Source organism: Canis lupus, chromosome 13 (assembly GCF_048164855.1).
Source record: "Canis lupus baileyi chromosome 13, mCanLup2.hap1, whole genome shotgun sequence".
Lineage (NCBI taxonomy): Eukaryota > Metazoa > Chordata > Mammalia > Carnivora > Canidae > Canis > Canis lupus.
Window position 1 is genome coordinate 21167219 of NC_132850.1, and position 24910 is coordinate 21192128.

Sequence of the window (24910 nt, forward strand, 5' to 3'; positions counted from 1 at the left end):
ACATGCCAGACATTCCATTTTCTGGAACATGACCAACAGCCATGGCAGAGAAAAGGAAATGTGGAAAACCATGTATACACACTAAGAGCTTCCACCCATGTTACTGTCACTCACATTTATTGGCTAATGCGAGCCATTGTAATTTCAAGAGGTTGAGGAAATTAAATCCTACCACATGTCTAGAAGGACATAGAAATAAAATGTCTGTGAAGACATCCAATAGATAAAACACACATGCACACACACCTCACAACATTAATAATCTTTATGGACTTTACTGAAAATGTGTGGAGACCAAAACAGGAATTATATCACATGATATAATGTGGTATCATTATATCCCATTATTCTATAGAATAATGCAGAATCCTGCAGAAAAACCTCCACCTGAAATTTCTCTTCTTCCCAATTCCTTTTCTATAGTGTCACTAATGTTTTATTTTGTTCTCTTTCTCCCTCGTGCAGTACTCAGCCTCTCAGTCTCCACTCTGTCCCTCTCAGTTTTTCTGTTTGGGACTTAATATTCTATACCCTTTCATTATGGAGAGCAAATTCTATTATCCTTGTTATTTGCACATTTCCTCAAGGTCCTATATACCACCCCAAGAGACGCATGAAGCATTTCTTCTATACAAATATAGTGCTTTCCCTAGGAATCTGGGTGAATGCAATTTTCTCCATCTTATTACATTAACAATATATTAGCAAGTCAAATCTAGCATTACCAAGTAGATTTTGTTCCAGAGATGGTTTAGCGTTACTATACCTGTTATTTCAATATCTTATATCAATTAAAAGAGAATATCTGTATAATCATCTGGTTTTGCTCTGTCCAACATGGTGGGCATTAGCCACACATAACTATTCCAACTGAAATTTGAATGACTGAAGTAACATTATCTTAAAAATTTGGTTCCTCATTCCCACAAGCCACATTTTAAGTACTTAGTAGCCACATATGGCTAGTGGCTATGAATTAGCACATCACTGTAGAAAGCTCTGTTGAACGGTGCTGATCTAAATAAATGCTGAAGAATCATTTGATGAAAGTAATTGTCATTTCTGATTTTAAAATTTTCATCAATGAGAGTTAGAGGGAAACTTTGTTAAATTAAGAAACAATATATGTGAGAAGCCTATGATAAATACTATACCAAGTAATGAAACACAGGTAGTGTTTCCATTATTTTCAGGAAAAAGGGTGATCATCACTATCACAATCATATCTGTTAGGATTAGATTTGGCTTTATTTCTCTTATTCAGGAAAACTGGAGAAAGTCAAGGGTGGTGAAGTGGATCTACTCCATGGCCTCTTCGGGTACCCAGACGTAGTCTGGCATTCCTAGGGTGTGGTTTTCCTTCTAAAAAATTAGGATGGCAACTCAAGTTCCAGATATCAGATCTGTATTTAAGGCAGAGGATGGCGAAAAGGACAACGAGTAAGGAAGAAGGGAGACAAATGTGGTATTTGCTGTTTTTAAAGAATGCTATGGACGTTGCCATATGATAATTCTGCTGACGTTGACTAATAATTGGTTCCATGGCCACCCTTTGTTGCCAAGAATGCCGGAAACTGTAGCCCTTCTTCTGAGTAGTTATGTGTTTATGTAAAAATTAGGGTTTTCTATGGATGAAGAAGAGACTAGATAGTTGGGGACGACTAATCCTTTCTGCCTTACTGCCTTATTTAGTATTGTTGTTGAGGTCGTAATCAAAGCAATGCCACAGGAGAACTAAAGAAATATAGATACTGGGAAGAAATGGATATGATTATCTTTCTCCTCAGAAGATTAATATCTCAAAATCCAACTGAATTAACTGAAAATCTTCTTGAAACAAATTAAGAGAATTCAGTAGAAATGTGAGAAATATGCATGAATACAGAACTTTCCAATTTATATTTTTCTTGAAAGAGGCAGAGACTATAATGAAAAAATATGGAATAAATATAATGCCTATGGATAAATTTAGCAAGAATAGGAGACTTATATGAAGAAAACCTTAGCATTCTTTCACAGGGCGTAAAAAGAAGATCCACATAAATGAGGAGTTTTGGCATGTTCCTGGATGGAATGATACAGTGCTCTAAAGATATCAGTTCTGCCTCAAATTTGTAAATTTCATACAGTTCCATTCAAAGTATATTTTTTAACTTCTGAAGGTAATGATGCGATTTATGTTAAAGATTGAGAACAGCAAGAAAACAGCAAAGAAATAGTGAAGGGTATTTTCCCTAGTAGATGTCAAAATGTAGGGTAAAGCTACAGTAATTATGTGATGCCAGCTGAGGGATTGAGAACGGGACAGAACAGAGTTCAAGACGAGGTATACACAGCAGAAGACAGCACTGTAGTGTATGACCTTGGGAAAATTCTTAAACCTTCTGTATTTCATATTTCATATCCGTCAAACAGAGGTAAGCTAGTCTGTACTGCACTGACTTGCTGTACGGGCGATATGTGTATTTAGGATAATGCCTGGCCTGTCGTAAGCGCTGTGAAGGTGTGAACTATTAATGTCAGAATTTAGTATGTGGTAAAGTTGTCATTAAAATCAATGGGAAAGAATATATTATTATTTTTAAAGATTTATTTATTTATTTTAGAGAGTGGGAGGAGGGGCCAAGAGAGAGGGAAAAAGAAACTTCAGCAGACTCGGTATTGAGTGTGGAGCCCCAGGCAGGGCTCAGTCTCACAACTGCAAGATCTGAGCTGAAACCAAGAGCTGGCTACTTAACCAGTTGTGCCACCCAGGCGCCCCGAGAATGTATCATTTAATACAAAGTGTTAGAGTAATTGGCTTATATTTGGAAAGAAAGAAGAAAGGAAGAAAAGGAGGGAAGGAAGGAAGGAAATTAGAACTCTAAGCTCACACTCATAAGTTAAGTGGTATGGATTAAATAATTATAAGAATTCCCACAAAAGTATTAGAAAAATGAGGAAGGATTGTAAAAGTACTCTTGGAGTATGGATTCTTATTCTTATTTTTAGCATGATAGCAATAAAATGAGCCATAAAAGAAAACACTGTCAGATTTTACTGCCAACCTAAAAGGAAGTGGAGGTAAGGTGACGACGGGTGGTGTGATGGTGTAGGAGTCACTGGCTGGTCAGGTAAGAGATGGTGGATCTGAGAAAGCTTATTTAAATACCATAAAAACTTTTACGTCCAATTTCTTCTGTAAACTGTGCTACTACTTCTATGGTTCAGTTTTCTGTTTTGGAGTACTGCACTTCGGTAGCAGAAAATGTCTATGGACATAATAGCATTCACTTTTTAACTTTCAGGAATATCTACTTACAGCAGCTTCCTTTTAAATGATTGCTTCTACTTTGAACCAGATATTCCATGATGCTTACAGTTTTAAAAATTAGATGATTATGATGGATAAAACATAACTATTGTAAGTCAAATGTATAAGATAGTAATATTAGAGCAGTTTGGCTGCTTCAGATTCTAAATTGGATGTGGGTTGTTTTGGTGAAAGGAAGGCAGCAATATTTTTAATATTATAATTGTTTCTATAATGCACATTTAATCTGATGGAAATAACCGTTGCAAGAGTGCTTTTTTTTTTACCTTTATAGAAAAGTATACGCTTACAAAATTACATAAATATAAAAAAATTAAAGCAAAAAGGGCAGAACTTGATATTGCATCAAATATACATTATTCATTATGAGGAAGAGAGCTATAAAAATGTAGAATTCCACAGGGTATAGTTTTTATGCAAGAATTGATGTAGCAGATTGAAAATTTAGTTGGCAAATAGCTACTGACTTTTTAATTTAGAAACATTAAGATTTAGTGTGTCAATCTGGCTGCTACATGGATTGTGCAGTATTCAAAGCTCTAAGTTAAAGCTCTGTAAGATTTAAGTGTGATAACATGCAATACAAAATCATCTTTACAGAAAAATCTGATTACTTGGATCCCCCTCTATGCCCAAGAGTTTGAACCCCATATGAAACATTAATGGACTTCTATATTTCATTTAAAAGTTCTCACTGAGACGGGGCACCTGAGTGGCTCAGTGGTTGCGCATCTACCTTCAGCTCAGGGCGTGATCCCAGGGTCCTGGGATCGAATCTCACATCAGGCTCCCTGCAGGGAACCTGCTTCTCCCTCTACCTATGTCTCTGCTTCTTTTTCTCTCTCTCTCTTTCTTTCTCTCTCTCTCTCTTTCTTTCTCTCTCTCTGTCTTTCATGAATAAATAAATAAAATCTTTTAAAAAATTCTCACTGAGAATTATTAGAACATCAAAGTGACTGGAGCTACTAATATGTATCTTCTTTAGCTGTACACATGAAAGAAACTAATTTTTTAAATAAAAGTTATAAGCAAGACGGTCAAGTATATTTGATATTCTTTGATTTATGAAAGGTTACAAACTAGTTCAGGGTTCGTTCCCCCAGGATGATAGTGGAGCTCTTCGAACAATGAGTTCTAAAGGGAAAGGATTGGGTGCCATGTGTCTCTAATTAGAACTGTTAATTTACTAATGTGTTAAAAGCATTTTCTCTACCGCCCTCTACCCCGCCACCCCCAACAAATCAGACACTCACTGGTGATGTCGTCATCTTATTTACCCTTCTCCCTCCTTCTTCCACATACATAGAAGTTTTGGGTCACATCATGGTAACCAACACTGTGGCAGCTGCTACCCACTGTTCTGCGTCAGGAAAAGCTTCCATCTCTTCAACATTTCAGATCTGCTTTCCCCATGGACATCCTTGAACTGGCATGTAGGTGATCATCTGGAGGCTTGTGTGTGTTATAGTCCTCTCCATTTTTTTTCAGGGAAATGGGGAAGGTGTAATGTGCGGGTGTGATTTTCTTCTAACCCCCATCTTTAGTCTTTCTCCAAAAAATAAAGAGTGGCAGTTCATCTCTCACCTTTCTTGCCCTACGTGAAGTTCCTTCTCTGAATCTCACCTCCATGCCTTGCCTCACAGAGGTCTCACAGGAGACTGCTTAAAACTGCCTCCCATTGTCCAGAGCCCATGGGCAACACTATTCTCAGTATTGCCTTTGCCCCTGGCACACCATCTCTCTTTTACCTTTACGCACCCCCCCCCCCTCCATTTTGGGCACCGCCTTCTGTCCATGCTACCGTCTAGCTTGTCCAATTGAGGTCACTCCAAGTTTGTTGAGGATTTGGCATCTGGATCATAGTCTTTCATGTCATGGCATGATCCTGGATGACTTTATTATCTACATGGATGATAAATTCAACACTTTAGTCTTAAGGGTTAAGACTTGGGTTGGGTGCCATGTATCTCTAATTAGAACTGTTAATTTACTTGGACCTTCTTCTTGAAGGTCCCATATTACAACTACCTGCATGGCTACCTGCTGGACTCTGAAATCTTTAATATAATCTTTGCCCCTAAGCTTTAGTCACCCAAACCTGATGCACTGCTTCATATTGCTCTTTCCCATACTTTCCTATTCTTTTAATTCAGTTCTTCCCTGCAGTCTTAATATGCTCAAATCTTTCCTTTTTTTTTAAGATTTTATTTATTTATTCATGAGAGACAGAGGAGAGAGGCAGACACACAGGCAGAGGGAGAAGCAGGCTCCATGCAGGAAGCCCGATGTGGGACTCGATCCTGGGACTCCAGGACCATGCCCTGGGCTGAAGGCAGGCACTCAACCACTGAGCTACCCAAGGGATCCCCTCTTTATATACAAAACAACTTCATCTCTAGTCACAAGTCAACCTCTAGCTGTCTGTTAATATCTCCTATTCACTTCTGAGTCAAACGCCTCATGAGAATTATCTTTAAAAACATCTTTTTTTATTTTGAGGGTAGTTGACACACAATGTTACATCAGTTTCAGGTGTACAACATAGTGATTCCACATCTCTATACATTATGCGATGCTCACAACAAGTGTAGCCACATTCTGTCCCTAGACAGTGCAGTTAGTGTATCATCAACATATTCCTTATAGCTGTGCCCTTTATTTCTGTTACATATTCACTCTGTAACTGGAAGATTATCCTTATTTTCTTCTTTGACTCATTCCTCAGGAGTGAGGCAACTGATTCCACCAAGTCAATGAAATTGCCATTTCTGGCCATCATCTAATTATCCGATCTAATGGACTATTTTCAGACTTCATTATGGTTTATCTCCGCAGCATTTCATTCTCTGTAGTCGGTTTTCCTTCTTTGGATTTTCTGGCACAGTTCTCTCAGGGTCATCTCGTGATTTCTTTCCAGTCTCCTTTGCCAATTCCTACTCTTGTTTCCATTCTAAAATGTGAATGATCAATTTTTCTGTTCTTTTTGTGTGCTTTCTGGACATCTCATTCTCTTCTGTGACTCCTATTTATAGGCTGAGGATTCATGAAGTCTAAAGGGAGGTAAATGAATAAATACTTTCTAAACAATACATCTTGTCTCAGGAATGATTTAAAACTGCTAATAAGGATATGAGAAAATCCAACTGAGTAGCATAAAATCAGTATGAGACAGAAGGAACAAAGAAAAATAAGAGAGAAAATATCACCCAGGAGAAATGAGCTAACTACACTGTAAGTCCTAAATTTAGTCTTAAGCTTTTGAGAAATCAGTGAGAAGAGGGTGAGATCTCATCATGGTCATGCATTCAAAAATGCCCGTAGGGTACCAGTTGTTTAGAAATCCAACCATTGCTACATATCATAGTAAACACTGTGGAACAAGCGTTTGTCTTGGGTGGAATGAGACGGAACAAAAGTTCCCCTCGGGGGTGGATGAGGAGGCCTCCAAAGAGTATGGATCAGATCTTCAATGTCATCATTCCAGAAGATGAACTCATGAGTTCCCAGAGTCTGTATCTTCTAAACACCTTCCATTTAGACAATGGCATCCGAATAAGATTCAATTTAGTTAAAGCAGTTCTGTGACAGGCCAATGTAATATAGTTTACATTCCTAAGGAAACATTTTAGTGTATCTTGAGGTGAAGGTAATTTTGTCTTGCAAGCCATTCTCCCTGAATATTCTCATAAAACAGCTTTTGCTACCCACTGAGGACATTGAGATTCTACTCTGTGGCAAGTATTTAACCCAACAGACTTATATATCTAGCTTTAATCTAAATACTTAGTCGTTACCTGCACCTTGATGTGCCATAGGTATCTCAGTTTCCAAAATGTATCCATTATTTCCCTCCAAACTGATTTTTTCCTAGCGCTCTGACAGGGAATGATAACATCATGTACCTAGTCTTATCCAGAAATCTTGAAGGCACCCTAGACTTTTGTTTCTTTTCCCCCTGAATCTTGCACACAAAAAATACCCACATCCTTCTAAAAAAATGCCCACAATCCTTCTGATATACTCTCCTTTTATCTTGTGTCTCTGCCCTGCTTCCTAGCTCCACTGCCCCTATTTGGGTTCTTTTGGGACCTTATCATTATTTGCCTGTACTACTACACTATTGCACTATTGTCTTACCTGGCTTCCTTGGTCCTAGTCTGGCCCTTCCTCCTTGAATCCACTTTCCATCTGATTCCCTTTTGTATCTCTGGCATTACCACAGTGATTAGCACATGGCAGGCAAATCAGGTATTTTTATTGGATGGATTCATATATGGATGAACGTTCACACATGCGGGTCTTATGAGAGGCACTATTGTAATGTTCCTTTCTAATAACGGAATAATTATATCTATACTCATTTATGCACTGTCATGATTAAGGCAAGTATTTGTTTAGAGTAATAAGTAATGAAATATTGTTTCCCAGATTCTGAGCTTTTTCTTTTTTCTTTTCTAATTTTTCCTATGGGCAGCCACTTGAGGAGAAGACCAAAGAACTCACTTCTCACATCATTGTTAGAAGAAACTCCAAGAGAGGCCTAAAGAGGAGAGAGGGAGAAGGAGGTGGAGATGAGGAGCCTTACAGCAGCTGTGAATCCACTAACAGCCTGGAGGTGGGAGGTAAGGGATTGAGTCAGAAAGGCAGTCAAGATTTAATTAAAGACCCTGGTATGGAGAAGCTCATGTGAGGAGAACAAAGAAAACTCACCTGCAACTGGCTGGTATTTGTGGGGAGAGGATGAAGGGAGGAGATTTATATGAATGTTAAAAATATGTCACAATGTGGGAGGGAGCCCATAGGGAAAACTGTAAGATAAGTGCATGAAGCCTGATTGGTTGAGGGCTTAAGTAACATTAGGAGAGGCTCTTGAGGGGAATAATTGCACTTAGGCAGCTGATTGCTACAGCCTCTGGAAGTGTGGTGGCTGTTTTATCCAAGTAGAACTGTGCTATGAGTTAGCTAATGGAAGGGTGTTGGAAATCCATGCAAACTTCATCTTGGTCTCACCTCTACTCTACGTGGGTGAGAGAAGGGAATGAGTCATAAGCATCACTTTATGATGCTGGCCCTGGAACTCACAGGAAGCAGTATGAATACTTCAGTAGCAGTCTTACCAAAGAACTAAACCGGACAGGACAGTAGATTTTGTACAGGGTAGTAATTCTGGATAAATAGCCAGATTATGACTTTCAGAACAGGTTCTGTCCTACAGACCTGTGTACTGATCAACAGAGAAGATCTCCTGGAGAAAGAACATTTAATTAAATCTCTTTAAGTCATGAAGCCACCTATCTGTTTCTATTTAAAGGCATATTGCATCTCTTACTTCCTTTTGGCCAAAGGACAAGAGGAAATAAAAAGGAAAGGAAGGTAAGATTACTATTCTTATTAAATCTCTAATGACAATAATTTCAATAACAGCCAACGTGTATTAAACACATGTGTTTAGGGCATCGGTCTCAGAGCTTTAGTTGTATTGTTATTTTTTATTTATTTAATCCTTGCAACAACTTTGGGATTTGTATAATTTTGTTACCAGGACACACCTCCTTACAGTAGAAGATTATAATTATGGAAAGATGGGATTCCAGCTGAAGATGCTGCTTCTGTGGCCCATCAGGTGCTCTAGGGAAGACTGTGTTACTTAAAGCTTTGGTGTGCTCGACTTGTAATTTACAGATATAATAGCTACCATAAAGAATTATATTGATGATTAGAGATAACTTTATATAAAGGGTCTAACATGATGGTCACCATGGAGAAAGTGGGTGATAAAAGGGAATTAATGTCAGGTCCTCTTTGATTAAACTCTCTTTGTTCTTGTATTTTATTTTATTTTATTTTTATTTATTTATTTTTGTTCTCATATTTTAAAGTCAGGATAAAATTAGTTATCACTGTTTTCTTTTTCAAGCCCTGCTATCTATCTATCTATCTATTTATTTATTTAAATAGTGTTTTGTTTTTTTTAATTTTTAAAGGGAGTTCTAAGGAGATAAACAGACCAACTCATAATGAGAATGGGGAGATGTTCTTGACTCTGGCTAATGATTTTTAGTCAGTTCCATTCAATAGTAGACAAACTTAGAGCCCAAAGAGTTAATGTTATAGCCAGGTATTCCCAGTCTTTCCCAAGTTCATGACCCAATGTCTGGCAAAGGGCAAAACAGAAAGAAAAGTTCCAGGAATGCAGGACTGAGCCAGGCCAGATTATTTTAACTTATTATTTGGCCTTCCAAAGAGCAGAGCAAAGCACCAGTAACAGAGAGATTAAGCCACAGGCAGTTCTGATAATATATTTTCCCAAACTAGACTCAGGCAATCTTAGTAAACTGGCATAGGTTGGTTTTTGATAACTTCAGATGGTCAAAGCATATTTGAGTGTTTTCAGAACAGCAAAAGATGTAAGTGATAAATAGTGGGGATACTGACCTCTTGAGGGAATGGTTCATGAGAAAACTAATAACACTACCAGTTTCTATCATTAATGTCCTGGGGAAGCTATAGAATTATTCAGGGGCTTGATCTTAATTATCTTCTAATGAAGATTTGATTTCATTTGCTCTTTGTAATCTCTCATTCTCATTCCTCTTTCCATACACATCCCTTGTTTTTAATTTCATAGCGTTAACATGTTCCATGCTTAATATTCTCAGTACAACAGCTGAGCTCTTCAGAGAAAGACTGTGTCAGTCTCACAAATAATATAACGAGTTATGTGAGGGCCTCACTTTACTACCGCTAGTCATATTTTTATGTGATGCGTCTACTCAGCAGGAAGGAGGAATGAAGGATTCAGGGAGAAGCAATGTGATATCCACTCCTGTAAATCTTTTTAACTGCTGCTCTCCCAATTTGCTTTAGCCTTATTAAAAACTATCTTTTAGGCTTTTCCATATTTTTTTAAAATAAAATTTTCCTTATATCAAAGTGCTACATTGAGATTGTATAAAGAAACAAAGTTCTGTAAGGCTCATTGTGAAAAGGCACCAATAACTTTAATGGGTTGTTACTTCTTAATTTTTCAGTTTTAGATGTTATCTACTACTTTCCGACTATGGGAGGTGAAGGCTTAGCTCTCTTTCCCTCCCCTCCTCGCCCACCCCAATCACACACACACACACACACACACACACACACACACACCATCCATCCATCCATCCATCCATTCCGCCATCCTCTCAGTAAAGTTTCATAGTACTGAAAAATTTCATTGGATCTATATGCATTTAAAGAACTACAACTATGCAAATGCTAGTTACACTTGAGTAATGTAATATAATTATTTTTATGGACAAATTGGGATTTTCCTGGAATTCATAATTATCTTTTTGTTGATGATTATTCTTTTAATGAGTTTATCACAAATTCAAGCCCCAATTCGCACCCAGCTGTCTAAATCTCTCATGAACACATCCGATATTCTATCAGTTTCATCTTTGGGAAATAACTTCCCCAGGAACTTCTAACTCACTTAAATTTAGGCAGTGGCTTTCAAAACTTGCTTTCAATCCCTGCTGCCCAGCTGTCCTTGGATCTTATCCTGGTATTTCCTTCCTCTCCTTTCTTGTGTAGGAACCTCTGGTTCTTCAGTTCTGAGTCTTTTTCTTCATCTGCTCTGGCATTTTATCGGATAACATCCATCAGTAGCTGCCTGAGAAAGAAAGGATAAGCGGCAAAGTTTTTGAGACTTGCATATTTTAAAATGTATTTATTCCACCTTCAGACTCAATTATAGTCAGGAGTGATAGTTTGTTGGATACAAAATTCTAGGAGGCAAACCATTTTCCTGTGCAATTTTAAAGGCATCGTTCTGTTGTTTCGCAGCTTCTGCTGTTGTTAATGAGAAGCTGAAATGCCATCATTATTTTTGATGGTTTGTGTGTAAAACCTGTGGTCTCTGAAAGCTTTTTTTTGTATTTGTTCTTCCTAGTGGCCTGAATTTTTACAAGAATGCACCTTAATGTGGGTCTGTTTTCACCCACCCTGTTGGACATTCAGCCTGGAAACTCACATCCTTCAATTCTGTTCATATTTTCTGAAGTTGATTTTTATTTCCTCTTTCTGCATGTTCTTCTGGAACACCCCTATTTAATGAGGTTGGATCTCCTGAATTAATTCTCTGATGTTCCTATCATTGTTCTACTATAGACCAATTCCGTATTTTTCTATTTCTGAGCGATTTGCTTAATATTTATTTCAGGATTTCTATTGTGTTTTTAATTTCTACAATCATTTAAAAAAATTTTAAACATCAGCTTCATGGTGATGTTTAAACTATATGGTGTGTATAATTTATATACAACAAAGCACACCCATTTAAGTGAACAGTTTAGTCAATTTTGACAATGTATGTTTAATCAGTATATGAACCATTTCAATTATACCAAAACATTTTTTGTGCTCTTGGCTGGCTTTCATCATACATCTTTTTTCATCCTTTTACTTTAAACCTATTTTTACATTTAAAGTGGCTTCTTAAAAAAAAAAAAAATAAAATAAAGTGGCTTCTTGTACACAACATATACTTGGATCTTTCTTTCCCAATCAATACAGATGATAACCTTTGCCTTTTAATTGTAGTGGTTAGACCATTTTCATGTAATGCATTTATCTATCTGGTTGGGTTTAATTGACCATTTTACCATTGACTTTTTGTTTGTCCCATTTAGTCATTGGTTATTTTTCATATTTTCTGCCTTCTTTTGGATTAATTGGATTTTTTTTTTTTTTTTTTTTTTAGTATTTCATTTTATTTCCACTGTTGGCTTATTCACTCTAACTCTACTATCATCTTAAAAATTTTTTTTCAAGAACTCTTTTATTTCCAAATAGCCTTTTAAAAAATCCATCCTATTGGTTCTTGGATATATTTTTCTCTTTATTTCTGTGAGTATATTAATACATTTTGAGCTTTTCTTCTCACTGCAGAGTTTTTCCAATTTGCTTTCTTCCATCTGTTTGTTTTATCTCTTTCACATCAGAGGCTTTCCTCAAATGTTTTTTAACATACTATAGGAGGGTTCCATTTTGGATAATGACCTACCAACTATACTGGATCCTCACTTTTTGGGAATTTTTAAGGTGAGGCACAGCAAGAGTAGTAGCAGTGATAGAGGGAGAACACAGTCAACAGGTGCTGAGATGAAGGGAAGCTGAGTCACAAGAATGAGTAACAGCTGACCACTGCATTTCAGGGGATGCCTGTTGCTTGAGTGGGGATGAATGACCTACCAGATTCATGAGGGCAAACCACATGGCTACTGGAATAGGTTTCTGAGTCTTCCAGTTCTGTGTGTATCTGTGGTCAGAGCACTTGGATTTGAATCCTGGCAATGTGACCTTGAGCATATCACCTAACTTTTCAGTCTTAACTCCTCATGTGTGGGGATAATAACCAAAGATTGTTTCAGAATTTCTATTTAGAGGTGGCTTGTGCTGGCAAGCTGATTGGAAGGGGAATTTATAGTGAGTTGGCCTAGCACATTTCAAAAAAGTCAGCTTTTCATATCAAACAATGGAGAGTGGCTGAGAGAGAGAAAGAAAGAGAAAGTTAAAGATACCTGCTGGCACCATTATTCCTAATGACACTGGTTGGCTTATTATGACTGTTAAATGAAATTACTTATTCTATATTATTCTATTTATTCTATTTATTATTCTATTTATTCTAAATATTCTATTTATTATTATTGATGATATAAATTATTATAATATTTTTGTTGCCAAGCATATGAATGAAGGAGATATGACAAAGAGGAACAAGAGTTTATTGAAGTGACAGGCAGGTCCTGGTGTCTTGGATCTTACTAACATTGGATCTTACTAACAAGCTTGATCAACTTCTACTCTAAATCTGGAGTTAAATGAGTGTTGGTCTATCCATTGTGTCCAATTCTATCTCTTTAGTGCTCTAGAGCACTCCTCTCCTATGGTTACTGCCTGTAGTTAAAACTGCTCTCTCTGTCTTTGCTTTATCACTGCATTATGCCCTCTAACAATTGCATTCCCAGGGAACTCTGTTTATATCGTATACAATGACTTGCTCCGAAGATGCTGTTTCTGGTTTTTAAATTTGTATCTTGTCAGCAAAGTTCCGTTTCAAGTCCCAGTAGCCAGGCACCCCTTCCCCCCTTCCCCCGACTGTTCCCTACATCCAGTCTTTATTCACTTTGCAAATCTCATCACGCCTAGAAGATGGGCTGAGACAGTACATGTGGAAACACGACCGTAAATAAGATACACCAGTAAATATTTTATGATTTTCACAGACAGTTGTAGCTGAGGGTCTTGTGAAACCATACTGTTAATCAAATCTTATAAAGTGTATTTTTCTCTTCTGCTTATTTGAAGCTTCCCATGTGTTCTTATCTGAGTTGAGGCATAGTTTTAAAAAGCCATTGTTGCTGAGGCTTAAAGAAGTAAATGCTCTTTGAGGTGGACTCAAGCATCCATTTGCCTGCCCCGGCTAATGCCTAAAAGCTTGGCATTCCCACGCTCCACACATCTAAGGGCCTGAATTTGCTTTGAGTCAGTCTCCTTCCTCACCACCCTGACTCATACTTCAATTATTTGCTCCTCCCTTTCTCCTTGCTAGATGTAATGCTCTTGCTCTGATTTGGCTTTTCTGAATAGGTTTTAGCCTTGTTTGAATCATTATCGCTAAGAAATGTTTACATGAAACCCCTTTGTATAAGGGTGTCCACAGGTCTGACTTTTGGGCCTTAGAAAGGATACCACTCTCTGAGCCTTCAGTGAGTCATTTGTTCTTCCCTGGTTCTGGATTGGAAGTGGGTGAATTGAATATTCTACAGGTATTAAGGGCTTTGGATATCACGAAATCACCAGTTGTCAACATTTATTCCCATCAATACTTACGAAGGAGAACTTTCATATCAATAACACAGTCCCATGAATATAGCTGGATTTTGTGAAATTCCTACTACACTAGTAATATCATTATTCTTTTTTTCTCTCACTCAAAAATGCAGCTGGAAATGTCAGTGAGAGTGACATTATTAATGGGATACTCTTTTTTTTTTTTTTGAATTAATGGGATACTCTTAAATCCACTGTAGTTTATGGAAAATTTATAAACCACATTGCTTTATGATGCATAACAAATTACTTAAGTTATAATTCATTATTGATTAAGACACTTCAGTTAATTCTAAATATTTTTCTTTTTTTTAAAAAAAAAAACTTTTTTTCTTAACTGTAGAATTCTTTTTAGTAGGGACCTGTTTCTGAGAAGCCCCCATGTAAAACAAATTCAGAGGATATCTCACTGGATGAGGGTAGGTACTCAGACCTCAATCTCTTCAGCGTTCTTTGGACCCTGCTGCCCCTCCATGAAGTCCTTAGGGCTTTGCAGAGCACAGTTTGAAAGCCCGATACCTTTGATTATGTCTTACGCCCCAAGCAGTGATTCCATGAAGTTGAACCACGGTGAGAGTTCCTCCAGGATAAGGCATCTAGGAAAGTATTTTTAGGAGGACGCTGTAGAACTGTGAAATCAGAGTCCCACTTGGAGTATTGGAACCAGACTCGGATGCATTGTCCTATTCCATCATTACCACGTCCCTCCAGGCCCTGAGATAATTTTCTGACTCTTCTGTGACTCAGGATAATCAGCCAGAAGGCAAGGACGCCTTCCTTGGCCTGCCATCCTTTCCCAAACTCTCACTGCCATTTCATCTCGATCCATGCTGACCTCACCTGCCTGGCCCTTGTCTTACTGATTGCCCCTCTTTCCATTGTGGCCTCTGGAACCCCCCTTCTCCCATCGACACACTCCATTATATATTCCATACCATTTTTCTCTTTGCTCTGTGTTTCCTTATCTTGGTTAGTGACTGCACTATCCTCCTCCTCTTGCTTTCTGAGTCATCTCTGATTACTCCCTCTCACATACCCTCCACTTCATGTTCAGTCACCAATTCATGTTGATTCTAGGCTCAGAAATGTCTCTAGGGAGGCACCTGGGTGGTTCATTCTGTGAAGTGCCAGACTCTTGATTTTGGCTCAGAGCAGGATCTCAGGGTGAGACTGAGCCCCGCACTGGGCTCTGTGCTAGGTGTGGAGGCTGTTTAAGAGTCTCTCTCTTGTGCACATGCCCCCTCAACCTCCCCCATCTCTCTCTCTCTCTAAAGAAATGTCTCTCAGATGTGAGGGCAATCTGGTTGTGACGTCTGTCACTCCATCGATCACCAGGGCTGATTTGGCCCCTCTGGCTGGCTAGGTGGGTGTCCCCTTCCTCTCTCACTGCTCCATGTGTGACCTTCCCAACGATTGGTCAAAGAGGACAATCTTCCCTGAAAAAAGAGGACTGTTCTTCAGTGGAGGGTGTTGGAGTAGCTGTGTCAGAACCTCCAAACAAGCTCTCAAGGTCCATTTGTAGGGAGCACATTTGTTCTGGAGTCTGTGAATGAAGCTTCCCAGACTCCAGACACATCCAGATGAGGTGCTGCGTGTGGCAGTCTGCCTTTATTAAAAAAAAAATAATAATAAGGCTCTCAGATCTGACATCATCATAATCCCTAGGCTCTTAAAATAACTTTTTGCACAGAGCTCTGAATATAGTCTACAGTCAAAAAAGTTTGCTGAGTGCAGTATGTATTAGTTTTAATCTTTCCCAAATGCGTATGCCCTCTTTCTTGTCTTTTGTCCTGTTTGTTCATATTCCTTCTGGCTTCAGTCTCATATTTGGATGAAGATATTTAAGATTTCTTTCTATCCAATATTTCCCATGGGCAGTCTTTTGAAAAACTAATACTTGTAACCTTAAGGTGGGATTTTCATGAGGTATTTTTCAAACTTGAGTAATTTTAGTCAATTTTCGTATGTAGAGCAGCAGTTTCCAACCTTGATGTTGTTTTGATTGGGCATTTCAGAGGTCCCTGGGGTGTAAATGGGGGAAATATGGGTAAGTGAGACTAGCACTGTGATGGAGGGAGACCCGTAGGGGAATATGTGTCAGGTGGTCACTTCTACTTGAGGTTATGGAGGTGGGAAGGTTGTAGAGGGCTTCAAAGAGAAAATGGCTTCCACATTTGGAACTTGAATGTTGAGTTGGTGTTCAGATAAGGAAGAAGGGATGAGAAAGTTTAAGATAGGTTAAACCAAAAATAGTAAGATGTGTTCATTGTATTTTATAGAAAGGTTAGGATTTTAATGGTTGAAAGTGGAAATGGACATATCAAGTGGAAAGAACAGTAATAGTTAAGGCATGTGGTTTAGGACATGTCCAGGACTTACCAACAACTCTTTGATCTCATGACAAGATGTATCAAGAGAAAAGAGTAGATAGGCAGGTGGGTTTTAGTTATGGAAAGTCACAAGAACCATAGTAAGTAGTTCAACTTTACAAAATGGGGAGTGCCAGAGTGTTCTTTACATGGGAAAGATAGCACCAGAGCTACGCTATAAGGTCAGAGTTCTGGTGGACTGCGTGAGGACCTGCAGCAGGGAGAGACTGGTAGGATGCATTGACCAGACTTGGGACTGACAAGTCTCTAATGGTTATTGAAGATTTTGGTGAGCAGATGTCATAACCTTATCTTCCATTTAAGAATGAAAGTTATGGGGAAAGAGGAAAACTAGGCAGATAAATGTTGTGCAGGGCCCTTAACAGTTTGGGTTTGTTTTGTTTTGTTTTTAAGATTTTATTTATTTATTTGAGAGAGAAAGAGCGCACGCGCACAAGTAGGCAGAGCTACAGGCAGAGGAAGGGGGAGAGGGAGAGGCAAGCTCTCTGCTGGATCCCATAATCCTGGGATCATGACCTGAGCTGAAAGCAGACACTTAAGGGACTGAGCCACCCAGGCGTCCCTAAGCTTGATTTTTTGAGGAGATTGCTGTTGCTAATGAACCTTGCCTGCAGTGAGGAGGTGGAGTGGCAGGAGAGGAGAAATTGGTGTGGGAGGATTGCTACCTGTTGCAGCGACTATCTAATCATTTATATATTTCTTCCCCTCATCAGCTACCTTTCCAGCAACTACCATCTGTAACAAAAGGAGAGATTTTATGGAAGAAGATTTAAGAAGAACATTAGGTAGGCATTTGTTCATGCTAGCAGTACTTGACATTTTACAGGTTCTAATTCATTGAGTCCTCATATCAATGCTACGTGTAGGGTTTTTTTATTCCTCTCTTACAGTTGGGGTAATCAAGTCTCTGAGAGGGTAAGTTACCTATGCAAGGTCACACCATGAATAAATGCAGAACCGAGATCTAAACTCAGGAATATCCAGATTCAAAGCCCATCCATCTTCAAACAAATGTTGTTTTGCATTTTTGTATTATCTTAGGAAATGTTTTTCTTCTCTTATGAAGTATGGTTGTTGGGGCTGTGCGCTCTGGGAGCAGCTCGGAGGGGCTCGTGCGGCGGCTCCGCGGAGGGGGCTGCGGGGCGGGAGCGCGAAACCAAGTGCAGGCGCCGGAGCACAGGGCGCCGGGACACAGCCCAGGATCCGGCCTCCCCCGGGACAGGCAGAGGCCGGGAGGGCCCAGGACAGCAAGGACGCTCCTGCCCCAGCTGAGCAGATCAGCGGCCCCGCCCCGGAGCCTCCAGGCCCTGCAGACGGAGAGCTCCGGAGTTCCTGCGGGAGCTGACTCCAGGGCTCCAGAGCTGCCCCGCCACTGGGGCTGTTCCTCCTGCGGCCTCACGGGGTAAACAACCCCCACTGAGCCCTGCACCAGGCAGGGGCACAGCAGCTCCCCCAACTGCTAACACCTGAAAATCAGCACAACAGGCCCCTCCCCCAGAAGACCAGCTAGACGGACAAGTTCCAGGGGAAGTCAAGGGACTTAAAGTACACAGAATCAGAAGATACTCCCCGGTGGTTTTTTTTGTTTTGTTTTGTTTTGTTTTTGTTGTTGTTGTTGTTTTTTGCTTTTTGATTTGTTTCCTTCCCCCACCCTTTTTTTCCTTTCTTTCTTTTTCTTTCTCTTTTTTCTTCTTTTTTTTTTCTTTTTTTTTCTTTTCTTTCCTTCTTTCTCTCTCTCTCTTTTTCTCCTTTTCCCAATACAACTTGCTTTTGGCCACCCTGCACTGAGCAAAATGACTAGAAGGAAAACCTCACCTCAAAAGAAAGAATCAGAAACAGTCCTCTCTCCCACAGAGTTACAAAATCTGGATTACAACTCAATGTCAGAAACCCAATTCAGAAGCACTATTATACAGCTACTGGTGGCTCTAGAAAAAAGCATAAAGGACTCAAGAGACTTCATGACTGCAGAATATAGAGCTAATCAGGCAGAAATTAAAAATCAATTGAATGAGATGCAATCCAAACTCGAAGTCCTAACGACGAGGGTTAACGAGGTGGAAGAACGAGTGAGTGACATAGAAGACAAGTTGATGGCAAAGAGGGAAACTGAGGAAAAAAGAGACAAACAATTAAAAGGCCATGAAGATAGATTAAGGGAAATAAAGGACAGCCTGAGGAAGAAAAACCTACGTTTAATTGGGGTTCCCGAGGGCACCAAAAGGGCCAGAGGGCCAGAATATGTATTTGAACAAATCCTAGCTGAAAACTTTCCTAATCTGGGACGGGAAACAGGCATTCAGATCCAGGAAACAGAGAGATCCCCCCCTAAAATCAATAAAAACCGTTCAACACCTCGACATCAAATAGTTAAGCTTGCAAATTCCAAAAATAAAGAGAAGATCCTTAAAGCAGCAAGAGACAAGAAATCCCTGACTTTTATGGGGAGGAGTATTAGGGTAATAGCAGACCTCTCCACAGAGACCTGGCAGGCCAGAAAGGGCTGGCAGGATATATTCAGGGTCTTAAATGAGAAGAACATGCAACCAAGAATACTTTATCCAGCAAGGCTCTCATTCAAAATGGAAGGAGAGATAAAGAGCTTCCAAGACAGGCAGGAACTGAAAGAATATGTGACCTCCAAACCAGCTCTGCAAGAAATTTTAAGGGGGACTCTTAAAATTCCCCTTTAGGAAGAAGTTCAGTGGAACAATCCACAAAAACAAGGACTGAATAGATATCATGGTGACACTAAACTCATATCTCTCAATAGTAACTCTGAACTTGAACGGGCTTAATGACCCCATCAAAAGGCGCAGGGTTTCAGACTGGATGAAAAAGCAGGACCCATCTATTTGCTGTCTACAAGAGACTCATTTTAGACAGAAGGACACCCACAGCCTGAAAATAAAAGGTTGGAGAACCATTTACCATTCAAATGGTCCTCAAAAGAAAGCAGGGGTAGCCATCCTTATATCAGATAAACTAAAATTTACCCCGAAGACTGTAGTGAGAGATGAAGAGGGACACTATATCATACTTAAAGGATCTATCCAACAAGAGGACTTAACAATCCTCAATATATATGCCCCGAATGTGGGAGCTGCCAAATATATCAATCAATTAATAACCAAAGTGAAGAAATACTTAGATAATAATATACTTATACTTGGTGACTTCAATCTAGCTCTTTCTATACTCGATAGGTCTTCTAAGCACAACATCTCCAAAGAAACGAGAGCTTTAAATGATACACTGGACCAGATGGATTTCACAGATATCTACAGAACTTTACATCCAAACTCAACTGAATACACATTCTTCTCAAGTGCACATGGAACTTTCTCCAGAATAGACCACATATTGGGTCACAAATCGGGTCTGAACCAATACCAAAAGATTGGGATCGTCCCCTGCATATTCTTAGACCATAATGCCTTGAAATTAGAACTAAATCACAACAAGAAGTTTGGAAGGACCTCAAACATGTGGAGGTTAAGGACCATCCTGCTAAAAGATGAAAGGGTCAACCAGGAAATTAAGGAAGAATTAAAAAGATTCATGGAAACTAATGAGAATGAAGATACAACCATTCAAAATCTTTGGGATGCAGCAAAAGCAGTCCTAAGGGGGAAATACATCGCAATACAAGCATCCATTCAAAAACTGGAAAGAACTCAAATACAAAAGCTAACCTTACACATAAAGGAGCTAGAGAAAAAACAGCAAATAGATCCTACACCCAGGAGAAGAAGAGAGTTAATAAGTGATTTGAGCAGAACTCAACGAAATCGAGACTGTGGAACAGATCAACAGAACCAGGAGTTGGTTCTTTGAAAGAATTAATAAGATAGATAAGCCATTAGCCAGCCTTATTAAAAAGAAGAGAGAGAAGACTCAAATTAATAAAATCATGAATGAGAAAGGAGAGATCACTACCAACACCAAGGAAATACAAACGATTTTAAAAACATATTATGAACAGCTATACACCAATAAATTAGGCAATCTAGAAGAAATGGACGCATTCCTGGAAAGCCACAAACTACCAAAACTGGAACAGGAAGAAATAGAAAACCTGAACAGGCCAATAACCAGGGAGGAAATTGAAGCAGTCATCAAAAACCTCCCAAGACACAAATGTCCAGGGCCAGATGGCTTCCCAGGGGAATTCTATCAAACGTTTAAAGAAGAAACATACCTATTCTCCTAAAGCTGTTTGGAAAGATAGAAAGAGATGGAGTACTTCCAAATTCGTTCTATGAGGCCAGCATCACCTTAATTCCAAAACCAGACAAAGACCCCACCAAAAAGGAGAATTACAGACCAATATCCCTGATGAACATGGATGCAAAAATTCTCAACAAGATACTGGCCAATAGGATCCAACAGTACATTAAGAAAATTATTCACCATGACCAAGTAGGATTTATCCCCGGGACGCAAGGCTGGTTCAACACCCGTAAAACTATCAGTGTGATTCATCATATCAGCAAGAGAAAAACCAAGAACCATATGATCCTCTCATTAGATGCAGAGAAAGCATTTGACAAAATACAGCATCCATTTCTGATCAAAATTCTTCAGAGTGTAGGGATAGAGGGAACATTCCTCGACATCTTAAAAGCCATCTACGAAAAGCCCACAGCAAATATTATTCTCAATGGGGAAGTACTGGGAGCCTTTCCCCTAAGATCAGAAACAAGACAGGGATTCCACTTTCACCACTGCTAATCAACATAGTACAGGAAGTCCTAGCCTCAGCAATCAGACAACAAAAAGACATTAAAGGCATTCAAATTGGCAAAGAAGAAGTCAAACTCTCCCTCTTCGCCGATGACATGATACTCTACATAGAAAACCCAAAAGCCACCACCCCAAGATTGCTAGAACTCATACAGCAATTCAGTAGCGTGGCAGGATACAAAATCAATGCCCAGAAATCAGTGGCATTTCTATACACTAACAATGAGACTGAAGAAAGAGAAATTAAGGAGTCCATCCCATTTACAATTGCACCCAAAAGCATAAGATACCTAGGAATAAACCTAACCAAAGAGGTAAAGGATCTATACCCTAAAAACTATAGAACACTTCTGAAAGAAATTGAGGAAGACACAAAGAGATGGAAAAATATTCCAAGCTCATGGAATGGCAGAATTAATATTGTGAAAATGTCCATGTTACCCAGGGCAATATACACGTTTAATGCAATCCCTATCAAAATACCATGGACTTTCTTCAGAGAGTGAGAACAAATTATTTTAAGATTTGTGTGGAATCAGAAAAGACCCCAAATAGCCAGGGGAATTTTAAAAAAGACAACCATATCTGGGGGCATCACAATGCCAGATTTCAGGTTGTACTACAAAGCTGAGGTCATCAAGACAGTGTGGTACTGGCACAAAGACAGACACATAGATCAATGGAACAGAATAGAGAACCCAGAAGTGGACCCTGAACTTTATGGTCAACTAATATTCGATAAAGGAGAAAAGACTATCCATTGGAAGAAAGACAGTCTCTTCAATAAATGGTGCTGGGAAAATTGGACATCCACATGCAGAAGAATGAAACTAGACCACTCTCTTTCACCATACACAAAGATAAACTCAAAATGGATGAAAGATCTAAATGTGAGACAAGATTTCATCAAAATCCTAGAGGAGAACACAGGCAACACCCTTTTTGAACTCGGCCACAGTAACTTCTTGCAAGATACATCCACGAAGGCAAAAGAAACAAAAACAAAAATGAACTATTGGGACTTCATCAAGATAAGAAGCTTTTGCACAGCAAAGGATACAGTCAACAAAACTAAAAGACAACCGACAGAATGGGAGAAGATATTTGCAAATGACATATCAGATAAAGGGCTAGTTTCCAAGATCTATAAAGAACTTATTAAACTCAACACCAAAGAAACAAACAATCCAATCATGAAATGGGCAAAAGACATGAAGAGAAATCTCACAGAGGAAGACATAGACATGGCCAACACGCACATGAGAAAATGCTCTGCATCACTTGCCATCAGGGAAATACAAATCAAAACCACAATGATATCCCACCTCACACCAGTGAGAATGGGGAAAATTAACAAGGCAGGAAACCACTAATGTTGGAGAGGATGCGGAGAAAAGGGAACCCTCTTACACTGTTGGTGGGAATGTGAACTGGTGCAGCCACTCTGGAAAACTGTGTGGAGGTTCCTCAATGAGTTAAAAATAGACCTGCCCTATGACCCAGCAATTGCACTGTTGGGGATTTACCCCAAAGATACAGATGCAATGAAACTCCAGGACACCTGCACCCCGATGTTTCTAGCAGCAATGACCACAATAGCCAAACTGTGGAAGGAGCTTCGTTGTTCACCGAAAGATGAGTGGATAAAGAAGATGTGGTTTATGTATACAATGGAATATTACTGAGCCATTAGAAATGACAAATACCCACCATTTGCTTCAATGTGGATGGAACTGGAGGGTATTATGCTGAGTGGAGTAAGTCAATGGGAGAAGGACAAACATTATATGGTCTCATTCATTTGGGGAATATAAATAATAGTGAAAGGGAATATAAGGGAAGGGAGAAGAAATGTGTGGGAAATATCAGAAAGGGAGACAGAACATAAAGACTCCTAACTCTGGAAAACGAACTAGGGGTGGTAGAAGGGGAGGAGGGTGGGGGGTGGGAGTGAATGGGTGACAGGCACTAGGGGTTATTCTGTATGTTGGTAAATTGAACACCAATAAAAAATAAATTTAAAAAAAAAATGGTGCCAAAGCGGGGGGCGAATGAAGTATGGTTGTTAATATATGTCTCCTAAATTGACATCAAATATTCCAAATCTAGGTAGTAATTTAAGGAGCAAATTAAAGAAACCCACACAATCAGACACATCCTTTTCCATTTTCATTCATGCAGTTTAGTTTCTATGCACTGAAAAACCTGTTATCACAAAATTAGACAGCCACGAATGTAAGTGACATTTTTTTCCCTTTTCTTTTCTGATTACCAAGAGGATCTCACCTAAGATTAGAAAGTATTTTGGTGCATCACCTCTCACGGGAATGTAAAAAATAAATTGATAAATTTATGCACCACTGTGAATTCTTCATGACTGAGTTGTCAATTGCTTCCTTCAGGCAATGAGCCAATGTTTATTAAGTTGCTACAATGGGCATAGCGTTTTGTGAGGTTTTGTGCAAAGTGTCAAAAGAAATAGCAGTAGATATGATTTCCATCAAAGACAGTTGTGATCTAATGAAGGAGATGAATAAAATATATAAGAATAGAGGAGAATAAAAGTATATATATATATCACTAGAGATCATGTATATATCACTATAAAACAATGATTATAGCAATGATAGATACATGTCTAGAGACTGTAAAAATAGCCAGAATTAAGTGGAATTGTTCTCCATAGAAATATGGTAAAGTAGAAAGAACAATTTTCAAATTTTATAAAATTGTAAATCAAAGAAGTCTATGATATTCAAATACTCGTTAGACATTTTTTTTTGTATTTGGGATTTCGGTTTCTCAACCTTATCATCAAGACTCACTGCCTCCCATCATCAATATTTATTGAGCATTTACAGTGTACTAGGCACAATAGAACATACAGAAAACATTGTTCCTGCTCTTGTGGAGCTTACATTCTAAAAGAAAAAAAATACACCTCTTTTAAAATGGTATTTTTGTTTGGTGTTTTCTGCAAGGTACTGAGGAAATAGTCTGTAGGGTGAGCTTTGGGTATAACTTAGCCCCATCATTATTTAAAGAGAGGAAGAGGAAGGATTTTAAAGGCAGACAATGACCTTTCAGGATAGGTAGGGCTTACAAGGAGATAAACACAATCTCATCAACTAAGGAGAGATTTGCTGCAGTAAATAGGATGAGGGAAATAGTTTGTGGGATGCAAGCAAAGGAAGCAAGGTATCCTTAGACATTGAGTGGAGCCAGAAAGATCATGCAGCCTTTTATCCAAGTACATGGCCACCAAGTAGGAATGGTTGGTGACAAGACAGAAGGCTAAAAAAGGTAATCCTGTGCACCTGACAGAAAGAATAAAGGATCAAAATTGAAGGCAGGCTATAACAATATCAAGAAATTCTTAAAAACAAAAGTGATTTGGAAGCACAAAACTTAGTTAATGCTACCCAATGTCATGATGGGCCAAGAACATTGTGGCTTCCTAAGTTAGGAAATACCATATACCAAAATTTTAAATGGAACACATTACTTTTTTCCAGTCAATCCCCTGTCTCTGAAAAAAAGCTTTTTTTTTTTTTCCCCAGGGTAGGGGAGGAATATGGGA

At 38.9% G+C, this 24910-nt stretch overlaps 1 long non-coding RNA gene across 7 annotated transcripts in view; it reads left to right on the forward strand.

The window, feature by feature from the left end:
- The first annotated feature begins 8139 nt into the window (after window positions 1-8139).
- The window catches only part of LOC140602789 (uncharacterized), a 183636-nt gene continuing 166865 nt past the window's right edge, over window positions 8140-24910 (forward strand). For 4 of the 7 annotated variants that reach the window (XR_012005697.1, XR_012005692.1, XR_012005693.1 and 1 more), the window contains exons 1-2: window positions 8140-8686; window positions 17298-17369. This is a non-coding gene — a long non-coding RNA (uncharacterized lncRNA). The remainder of the gene's footprint in view (window positions 8687-17297; window positions 17370-24910) is intronic. The other 3 variants (XR_012005691.1, XR_012005694.1, XR_012005695.1) reach the window with 2 other exon arrangements.